This window comes from Rattus norvegicus, chromosome 4 (assembly GCF_036323735.1).
Source record: "Rattus norvegicus strain BN/NHsdMcwi chromosome 4, GRCr8, whole genome shotgun sequence".
Lineage (NCBI taxonomy): Eukaryota > Metazoa > Chordata > Mammalia > Rodentia > Muridae > Rattus > Rattus norvegicus.
In genome coordinates, this window is record NC_086022.1 from 19,144,746 (window position 1) to 19,156,552 (window position 11,807).

Here is an 11,807-nt window from a genome sequence, read left to right on the forward strand (position 1 = left end):
CTCATTAAAATGAGGGGAAAAGCTTTACCTTGTTCCCGGTTTTGAAATCGTTATAAAAATAAGTTCATTCACTTTATTCATGGAAGACCTTGTAAGTTAGCTGGTTTTGTATTGTAAAATATTATAGTTTTTATTGTTTTTTCTCTTGGGACTAAAGATACTTTGTAGAATATTAGGTTCTGGAAGTCCCAGTCTCCAGAATATGTGTACATACACATTTATTCTGGTTTTTTCTCCAGCATGTACTTGGTTTTTTGTTGAACTGAATCATTTCTTGTAAATGATTAAAGGTCACAGAAGAAAGACCTTTTTTTCCCCTTAATGCCTCCCAGATGCATCAAAGAAAATAATAAACAGACAGGAAATGATTTCTAATCTTATTTTATTTCCTTCAGGATCTGTCTACCTGAAATATCCTTTACCCACCCACCCCCCAAGATGGGCCTAATCTAGGACATTCTAATGTCATACTACAGCATCTTTAGTGAGTCGTCCTACCTTTCAGATTACATTTCTCTTTACTTTAAAAAGCATTCGCTAACAGCAGCATTTCTCAAATCATGTTAACAAACATACAGTGTCATGTCATTAGCAAAGAAGTAGGAAGGGATTGATCACTAGGTAATTTATAGTCACCACAATCAACTAATGCTTTGATACCATTTTCTTCTGTGTCTTCCTTGGCAGGGACAAGGAGGATTATATATATATTTTTTTTAGTATATTTAAACTGGAGAGATGGCTCAGCAGTTAAGAGCACTGACTGCTCTTCTAGAGGTCATGAGTTCACAACCCTCTGTAATGGTATCAGATGCCCTCTTCTGGTGTGTCTGAAGACAACTGTAGTATACTCATACATTAAAGTAAAATAGTTTATTTAATTTAGTTTTTTTTTGAGATTATACTACAATTATACCGTTGTCCGATTCCCTTTCCTCCTTCCAAACAACCTCCTTCACTTATGCAAATCCATGGCCTTTTTCATTAGTTGATTGTTGTGGTTGTTGTTGTTGTTGTTGTGGTGGTGGTGGTGGTGATGTGTGTGTGTGTGTGTGTGTGTGTGTGTTTATGTAGCTAAGTATATATTTCTACATACATGTCTCATACTCTGCAGCTGTAGGTGATCACATGTGATCCTTCTGCCTCCATTTCCCAACTGTTAGGATTATAGGCATGTGCCACCGGGTTTGGTTTTTACAGTGCTGAGGTTTAAACCAAGGGCTTCATGCATGTAAGGCAAACACTTTGCCAAAAGGGCTGTATGTAACTAAAACCTGGTTACATAAATGTACAAATTACTCCACCCTTACATTTTTATTTTAATGGAAAAATACTGAAAATGCCTGGCTTGGAGCAGTTGGCTTTGAAGTGCTAGTCTGAAAATGTCTATCATTTGTATGTCAAGTATTTAAATGAAAACTTTTTCCAAAAACTTCTGTTAGTTTTTTTGGGGGGAGGGGGGTGGTCCTTTAGACAGCTAGTTGTAGCTGTGTCCTGAGTACTTTTATGAGAAGTTGATTGAGGAACAGAAAGAAGTGTGAGAGAATATTACTGAGCTCCTTTAGTGTAAGGTTGAAGTTTCCTCTCTGAAATCAGAGACGGTATCTCCAGCTTTGTTCTCCTAATCCCATTCATGTCCAAATCTCTTGACAAGATTATCTACACTGCTGCCTTCGGTTTCTCTCCTGCTAACGTCTCTTAAACCTAATCTGACTAGGTCTCCACCTGTTATCCCCAACTCTAACTGTTCTTGCTCAGAATAATGTCTCTGTTGGTAAACCCAAATTTGTGGCTCATACATTATCTTTAAACAGTACTTGATGTTAACATAGGAAGGCACCTCTCACTTGATCTCACTGCAATGCACCCTCCTGTCTTCTTTCCCTTCTCCTCTGCTCCTCAGACTGTTCCTTCTCTTTCTCTTCTTAATTTTCAATGGCCAATACTTAGAGAAATGAGTCTAGAAGTTAACCTCTTTTTTTATCTTCACATACTTATTGGAATATTTTATCTGTTTCCAAGACCTTGAATATTATCTATGGGTCCCTGAATCTCAAATCTTTCCATCTTAAGCGCTCTTGTGCATTCTGGACTCAGGTGCCCATAGTAAGCACTATCAGGTTCTTAGCTGTATTCACTCTGTTGCTATCCATGAGAAGTACTTATTTCCTACTCAGATCTAGACACGTTGATTTGTTGAGCTATTCAATGTCAATACAAACAGGGTGAATATGAAATTATTCCCTTCTGTTACGACTTGGACAGACTCTGGTACAGCATTTCCTTCCTGTTTTAGGCCTACCTGCCTTTCACAGTTCTCTAATCACTGCCTCCCCATTGGATCAATCAGTTAACAGCACCCTGCTCATCTCTCATAGCCAACTTTCTGCCATAACATTTCAAGTCAACCTACTAACATACCATAGAAGATATTTATAGTCATTCATATATCACGGCAACGCAGGTTTGTATTACACACATAGTCTCAGAAGAGGAAGAAGAGACAAAGGCAGAAAGCAAGAGGGGGGAGAGAGAGAGAGAGAGAGAGAGAGAGAGAGAGAGAGAGAGAGAGAGAGAGAGGGAGAGGGAGAGGGAGAGGGAGAGGGAGAGGGAGAATGGTTCGTCTTACCCTTCATATTTTTAAGTTTATGGAGAAGAAACAAAAAAATACTCAGTCATAACAACAACCATGACAATGAAAAAAACAAAAAAAGAGAGAAAAACAAAAAACAGTTTGAGTCCTGTTAAATGACATATTCAAGGACAATGAAAATAGCAGGTAGGAATTTGTATTTGTAATTTCAATTCTGCCTAGCTTCATGATTTCATTATTATGTAACATTGCATCTATCAGATTCAAATTCTACCTGAATTCCTACCTTAAAATCAATACTAGGAAAGTCATTTCATGATGACATATGTCCCATTGTGCCATTCACAGCGCTGCTTCGGACTTGGGAGTATATATCTTGGTAATTTTCATTTGTATATTGTATTCTATTTAGTTATTCTTCCCCCCTGGATCTACTTGGTATTTATTTTCTTACCAAGCTGACTAGTAAATGGCATGAGGTCATCGGTGTTTGTCTTTACAGAGTGGTAGGGAAGTACATACTTAAGTGGAGATCTGTACTGTGGATAGGGACTGTCAGGTGGGAGCCCTAAGTCACCAGTTAGAACCCGCAGCTTTCAGAGTCCACATCTTTTTTTTTTTTTTGGCCTCTCCTTTTCTTTTGTTTGAGCTCTTCTCTGCAGTTATAAGCAAAGAGGTGTGGGTCTTCACCACACCCTTTTCTGTATCTATCACACAAACTCATAAAATGCATGAGGGAGAGCTGAGCGGGACAGAGAGTTGGATCGATGTCGGCCAACTGTGATAGCCTTCCAGTGCTTTCTAGGTGTTGCACTTCAGGGAATAACATTCCAAGCCCTCAGTGGCAATATTTGCTTCGAAACTGAAACACACTCTGGACAAGTTTTTTTCTACCAGCTTGAATGGATGCTTGATGTTAGGCTGTGTCAAGAGCATAAGGTGTACCATTCCTACATCAACCTCTGCTTTGGAAAAAAAAAAGTCTTTCCTGGAATTGTGGTAAAGAAATGTTCAAGAGGTACTGAAGAGGTACTGGGCCATAATGGAAAGATGACTGTGCGCTGTTTGCTTCCTCTAGTGTCTACAAGTCTCTCAGGCATTTCCTTTGGAAATGGTAACATCATCTTAGTTCTGCCGTAAATGAAAGAACCATCTTTTTTTTTTTTTTTTTTTGGTTCTTTTTTTCGGAGCTGGGAAAAGAACCATCTTTAAGAGAGATATTTTCAAGCCCCTTGAAAATCAGTGGAGTTGAAACACTAAAAGGCAGATTTCCAATAATATGTACATTTGGAGGATCATTTTCCCATTGTCTTCTAATGTCGTCTGGAAAAACCTTTTCTACCTTATATGTCAGCACATCTCCATGAACTGTGTCTTTTCAACCATTCAGCAATATCAGCATTGAATACGAATCTTGTGGTTCCCCCGCGCCTGGGTCCCACTTCGTAAACATAAGCATCTGCTAGATTGCCAGCTTTCCTTACAATTCTGTCTGTCGGCCTCAAGCTCAGGAGAAAATTCTGAGAAAGTTATTTCACCGCTTACAGTCCGAACAACTTAGTGATCTCCCGAATGGTGCTCAATGGGGGAAGATATTAAGTACCGAGCTTCCCAAGGCAGCCAAGAACTGATGTACACAGCTAGGCCCCAGTATGTGGCTGGACATTTCTATGGCGCATGGGGGCGGGGCCTTGGAGATGATTGCCCGCCTCTGAAAGAGCACGCATGAGGAGTTTATAATGTCTAGTTCACTAGCTACTCATTTTCACTATTAAACTTTCCAAAGAACATATGGATTTAATACACTCTATATACTATATGATTACATTATCATTATAGTCTAAGTATTTTATCTCTTCCATGTTCATTTACCTAGAATGATGATGTATACTTCACCCCTCTGTGTGTAGATATGCATAATTTATGTTCATGTGTGTATGCACATACTTGCCTGTGTACAACAAAGGCTTGAGTAGAGGGGGATGTCAAATATCTTGGTCCCTTCACTCTGCCACTTACTCCCCTAGAGCAAAGTCACCCATTGAACCTAGAGTTAGGCTGGATGGCAACCGGCCCTAGTAATCCTCCTGTTTGCATAGCATTGGGGTTGCAGGTTGATGCCAGTCATGGCTTACATTTTGCACAATTTCTGGGATTTAAATTTCTATGTAATGAGCATTAAGTATTAAATAATAGTATGGGCTGAACATTTCACATTTCCACACTATTCATCTACATTATTTCATGATCATTAAAAATATCATGTGGTCATTGGTGCTTTGCTTATTAGAAAAAAAAGGGCGGGATACCTGCCTAAAACTTTATCAACTAGTCCAGAAACGATCTTATCAATTGAATTATGTTCATGAGTAAAATTACATTACAGCTGGAATATTTGTCCCTGGCTCTATGAGAACTACACACAAGTACATGATTGCTGAATATATCATTCCTTATGTGACCTTCATAAGAACCCAACTATATGATGTAAAAGAGCATAAAGTCAACAGTTTAAGGGCAAAAGATCCTTTAACACTCATCAATTGTTATTATTGCGCCTGCACGTTTTTAACATCTTACAACAATCTACTCAGTGAAGATGATTCTTAGTTCCTACCCTTTGTTCTGTGCATTTACCTGAAGTTCAAGATTAGACCTAAGGTTTTGTTTACCTGAAGCATCTGCAAAATAGAGTGTTTTAAGGATGCATGCAAAACCATTATATTATTGTAGGGCTAATACTAAATAGGAGGCTATGAAGAGCCAGAGTTGGCAACGTGTTTCAGGAAGTGAGAAAATTTGCTGCCAAGCTTGAAGCCCGGAGGTCACTCTGGAAGCCCCATGGTAGAAAGAGAGAACTGAATTCCACAACTGTCCTCTGACATCCAACGTGGCATAAAAATGACCATATGAATCCACTGGTATGTACATTGAGTAGACAGGTATGCTACACACACACACACACACACACACACACACACGCACGCACACACAGACACACGCACACATACACACACACACAATAGGAAAGAAAGAGAGAAAGAAAGAAAGAAAGAAAGAAAGAAAGAAAGAAAGAAAGAAAGAAGGAAAGAAAGAAGGAAAGAAAGAAAAGTAATAACTGTTTTGAATCTACTTCTCTTCTTCTTCTGGAGCTTTGTAGGAAACATCAATGCTGTGACATTATTTTAAGTTTAAATAGTGATGAGATAAGATTGTTTAGTGTTTTTCTTTCCTTTTATGATCAAATTTAGTCATTTTAGCATTCCTAAGCCAAGATTTTTCTGAACAGCATGGCACTTTTTTTGCTCATGGCGAGTCCTCATGGGGCCTAGTCTCATCTGTTCCTTGTTACTGCAGATCCCTGCACATGAGCTGTTTACTTGATGTTGGCTATAAAGGGGGCTAAGTGGTGCTTTGCAGATGCAAAGGAGAAATGATTGAATCTTTACTGCATCATTAGGAACACAGAATTTCTCACTGTTAGTATGCAATTATTTAAATTGACCTATTAAAGACGTACCTCTCTACGGTGAAGGTAAAATTGAAATTAAACTTAGTTTTCCCTGAATCATGACTGCTGGAGGCCACTTGTTCTTCTATAGTTTTGATTAGGCAAACCTTGTTTCCTTTTTCTGCTTGCTTTTATGACCATGTGCCTGTGTACATCAGGTATGTGTGTATGTGTGTGTTGGTGGGTAGATATACATCTTCATTCCTTGCTGACCAGTTTATTTACAAAGACATGATATTTCACTGAATCCACAGTTCAGCATTTCTACCTATTGCAGACAGGCATTTGGAGGATGTCCCCTGTCTCCAGGGTGTTGAGGTGGCTGGAAACAGTCATGCCTGCCAAGTGGCTATGTAGATTCTGAGACTCTGAACTCTGATTCTCAGATACATGCAGCAAGTGCTTGGTGTACTGAGGCATTACTCCACAGCTAACCTTGTTTCCATAGTGCCTTTATGTGCATTGTATAATAGATGCCTTAGAAAATGGCCTTGTCTATTGACCACTTAGTGCTGCATACCTATAACTTCAGCAGTTGAAAAGCTGAGGTAGAAAGATCATGGCTTCAGGCCAGGCTGAGCTGCATAGCAAGACATTTATTTTACATAATTTGCCTACCTTGTAAATAATAATTCACAATTGTAGGTCATAAAATAATATTTCATAAATTGTGCTAAGATAACGGCTAATTTTTGGCAGATTTATTTACTTGATATATGTAAGACTCTTCTAGAATTGGAGGTTTATGGGACCTAAGCTAATTCTTTGTGAAGAATTAGTGTTAAGTCTATAAAAACATAGCGATTTCTTCAATAAACCGTAATGTACATTGTTATAATTATTTTACTTTCTTGCGTATACCTTTACAGACTAGATTTCAAAAGCGTTCAAAGCACTTTAAAAAGTACAATCTAATAGTGCTATTGAGAGGCCAAACCTACTCCATCTTGGAGCTGGCCTCCATCTTAAGAGAAAAAAATTAAGCCTGAGAACTTGGCCCACAGCTGAACCCAAGATACACACAAGTACCAGGAAGGACCCCACAGCTTGTCCTTGGCCAGAGTTACTCCCTGGCTACTCCCTAGCAACAGCTAATCAAATATTCGTCTGGTTGTTTCATATGTACTTTCAGACTGCTCATGAGTATATACAGTCTTGCTTCAGAGCACCCACCTGTCCGCTTACAATAGGCATTGAGTTAGACCCCTGCCAGGCTGAACAAACCCCACCCCCCATTTATTTCTATTTCCTGTAAACCTTTGTCCAGATGAGTGTTGGGGGCTGCTTCACAAAACCATCCTATAGGTCTGCGGTTAGTAAGCCCAATCTTGAGTTTAACGTAAAGACACTCTAATGCGATTACATTGGAAATGGCTCCTTGGTGGTCTTTTGGTGTTCATGAATGTTTCCTGGCATAACACTATCAAAATGTAATTATAAAAATCAATTATCTCATTTGACGATCAAGATGCCTGACTTGATTACACACTTCTCATCTGTAAAGTGAAATTTTAATGTACTTCACAACTAAAGGGAGAACAACTAAATGTAGAATTGTTAGTACTAAATAAGGATGCAGAAAACATCCTCCTTCCTCATTGCTCGGTGAGAACACTACTTGGTGCTCACTCTTTCAAGGAACCAATTAAAGCCTGCATGATGCTTAACGCTAAAAATTAGCATGTAAAAGCAATGTCAGGTGATCTTGCCAAGACAGAGATTCACAGCTGCAATCCTATGAATACAGGATAGTTTATAATTATCAATAAGGAAAATATACTGGCAATTTTAAGATAAGGGAAATATATGAATGCTTTCCTGTTTATTTTTAACTATTAAATGTGTACTATGCTCATATATGAAACAATACATGTTTGCGCACATTGAAACATGCAAGAGAATCTAGTCATACATGCATGTGCTTGGGTAACAGGATTGAAACTAGCTGCGATTTAACATGGGTGAGTTTAGCTTTTGTGTTTACTTGTAATATTTCTTTGTCACACAATAGAGGAAGCCTGCTGAATGCAGAGACAGAGACATGAAAACAGAACACAAATATAATTGATTATCATATAGCACGTACTCTGACGGCCTGAGCCCTGGCCACCATTAGTGCTGCACACATTCTCTGTTTCTTTTTGTTAATATTAAACGTAATGTAATGTGACTATTGGAAAATATTGGTGGGAAGTATGGCAGACTAGAGGCTTTAATATACTTTCCCTACAGCTGTCCATAATGACGCACATGTATGTGAATCCTTTGCCATTTGCTATCCTTGTATCCAAATATCATCTAAAAGATGGGGTGTACCCAGAGGGTCTTTCAACACTGCTGAGTATATTTTAGTTCTGCGATCACATTTGAAGCTTAAAGAAGCTGTGATTTGTGGTTCTGCATTTTTGCTTCATGAGATACTCCCATATGTAAACCCTTTTCTGCACTCCTGAGTTCATGCACAGAGGCCCACACATCATAAGATCGGTGTCTTCTTCTAGCTCTCCTTCCAACATTATGGCCTCTTTCTGCTCCTAATTGTTTTCTGTAGGTGGGTTTTTTGTTTGTTTGTTTGTTTGCTTTTATTTTTGTTTTCTGTTTTTTTTTTGTTTTTTGTTTTTGTTTTTTGTTTTACATAGAAACAATACAGACTTTTCTCAGCTTATTGTTTCTTCACTTCTTGCTTGACAAATTAGTTGTGTGGCTACCTTGGAGCTTAATCTTTTTGGTATGTGGTGTCATCATATGACTCATAGGTGTGCTACAGTGTACAGAAGGGCTGTTCTGAAAGGTTATATAGCAGGACATAATAATAATAGATGGAAAAAATGATCACATGTTTGACATGAGAAGAAAAAGAATAACATTTGCTAAGAGGTCACAATTATACTGGTGATAATGTATCTTAGCAGAAAGACATACCAATAAGTGTTTTCAATTACTCAAAATTCTCCCATCTGTTCCACTTTCGGCAAGAAAATAAATATTAAGGTGGAAAAGTGAATCCAATTTAAGTGGGTTAATAATAATAGAAGTAAAAGTGAAAACTCTTCTTGCCACCTCAGGTTTTTGCAATAGCATACAGCTGGGTTCTATCTTTAATTGTGTATATTATTTGAAACTTCTGTTTCTTTAAGCTTTGATCATGTTATATTCCTGCATATGGTTCTATTTGGCACTTGAAGTTGAAGGTATATAAAAGGTCAGGAGAACAGTAATACCTCTGTCTAATAAAAAGAATGTGTATCTTCTTTCATATTTATACATGTGCAGCACTGAGGCTTGATTTAAATATTATTTTCTTTTGTCTTAATAAGTGTCCATCCATAGTAGTTCATATGTAACTAACAAGTAGCCCAAAGGATCGCTTTAGTATTTAATACCACTTTCAGCCGTTGGTTTCACTTTTTTTGCAATATATTTTATATTTGTATACACGTATGTCTCTATAGATAGCCATGTGATGATTTGAATGATAGATACCTTTCCATATACTCTGGAAGTTGAATAATTGATTCCCAGGGTGGTATCGTCTGGAAAAGTGCAGGAGATGTTGCTTTGCTGGAGGAATTGTGCAGGTGGCAAGTTTTGAGAATTTTGAAGCTACAGTGTATTCCCAATTTTGTCTTTTGGCTTACTGTTTGCAGGTCAGTATATGAGCCTTCAGCTCTCAACTCTCAGCTCTTGTTTAGATGCCTGTCTGCTGCCACTCTTCCATAATATTAATGGCTTTTTATCCATCTGAAAGAGTAATCCTTACATAGTCTCTGCTTTCTATAAATTGCCTCTGCCACGGTGTTTCCTCACAATAATTGAAAAGTAAATAAAATACCAATAGGTTTATGTATTTAAGTATGTATGTATGTGCATGGTAATACAAGTCAAAGCAGTGTGAGTAAAAGTGTGTCACTGTGGAGCTGACTTTGAGGTCTCATATATATGTTCAAGCTTCGCCCAGTGTAAGCCAGCCTCTTCTTTGATCCTTATGGATCAAGATATATAATTCTTAGCTCCTCCAATACCAAGTCTGCCTGTGTAAGGCCATGCTTCTTGCCATGATAATAATGAACTAAACCTCGGAACCTGTAGGCTAGTCTCAATTAAATATTCTTTCTTATAAGAGTTGCTATGGTCATAGTATCTCTTCACAACAATGAAATCCTAACTAAGACAATGTAGGTATCATTTTGTTTTATTTTCCATCTTTCTACTATCGGTAATTCTGCTTTTGTATTATAACTGCCAATACTCTATTGTGTTTCCCATCTCTACCTCCATCAGATCTCTTCCTTGCTTGTTATTTTTGCTTTAAACACAAACGAAACAAGAAAAAACCAAGACCTATGGAGCCACTTTTTGTAAAAGAAGATGGTGGACCACACTTACTGCCAATCTTGCTTATCAACTGGAATTGATTAGGGCACAACTAAGACAGATTTCTGATTAATTCAAAGTAAGAAGATGTACTTCTAGTCTGCAACATTGAGGTCGTAAGACACACCTTTAGTCCAGATTCTTAATCCAGATCTAATTTGGGTAATACTTTTTCCTTGAAGCCAGCGGAAGGACATAAAAGAAGGAAGTCTTTTCTCTTTACCTCCTTGCACTTCCTTGTTACCAAATCCATTTCTTCACTGTCCTGAGATGTAGAGAGCTTCGACATGCCACGCCTCAAAGATAGCGCTCGTTTTCGCCTTCCACCCTCCCAACGGTGAGCGCTCCTTGCAGTAAACAAGTCCTTATTTGGCTATGTCTGCCTGGCCCGCTAGCTTCCGCATAGTGACAGCCTATCAACATGACCCACGTGGCTTGCTAGGACTGGCCAGTGCTAGCTATTTAAGTGTGGTGCAGGGCATTCTCCGGGGAGAGAGAGCCAGAAGAGAAAGAGAGTCAGAAGGTTGTATCAAGGTTCCAGAGTAAAACTGCTTGAAGAAGATCTCCTGTGGTCGTGTCTTCCTTGCTGGTCAAGGTTGGGCGCGGCAAGTGGTGGCCCGTACAAGGAACTACTCGAATCCACCATAAAGGGACTCAACTCTCTCCGAGATCAGAAATTCTTGCAGTCAGGGCAACGCTGGAAAGTTCCCAAGGTCAGGTGGGACAATAAGGACCATGGCAAATAAGTGGCTATAAAGTCTCAGGGTAGTGAGCAAGTAAAGTTCGCGGTAACATCGAACCGAAAGTAAAGTTTGCGGTAGCAGCGAACCGAAAGTAGCAAGACGCGCGGTGAATTTAGCCGTAGCAGCATAGAAAGTTTTTGTCATGGGGACCTCACAGTGTCGTCCAATTTTTCTGGCTCTTCAAGAGCTGTTTGAGCGAAAGAAACTAAAAATAAAAAGAAGCACCATAGAGAGATTTTTGAGTGAATGTGATGCCATTACACCCTGGTTCGCAGCCTCTGGTAATCTCACGGTGGCGAGCTGGGACAAGTTAGGGAAAGACCTTGATTTTGCCCAGGAACAGGGGATTCTAAGACCTGGGGTCTGTCCAGTATGGCGCTTAGTGCGTAGCTGCCTTGAGGATCAGAAATGTTGTCCGGCAGCTATAGAGAAGGGGCAAGCTGCCCTAGAAATGCTTCAAGAGGAGAGGTCAGAAAAGCAGGGAAGCGCAAAGGAGACAGACTCAGAAAAGACAGATACAGACGAAGAAACAGATGAAACAGATTCAGAAGAAGAGTTACAAGAGTTGATAGATCAAATGTGGAAA

The 11,807-nt window shown here is 39.0% G+C and overlaps 1 pseudogene; it reads right to left on the reverse strand.

Moving 5' to 3' along the window:
• Window positions 1–3,126: 3,126 nt before the first annotated feature.
• Tfb1m-ps1 (transcription factor B1, mitochondrial, pseudogene 1) lies at window positions 3,127–10,767 on the reverse strand (annotated as a pseudogene).
• Between the last annotated feature and the right edge of the window lie 1,040 nt (window positions 10,768–11,807).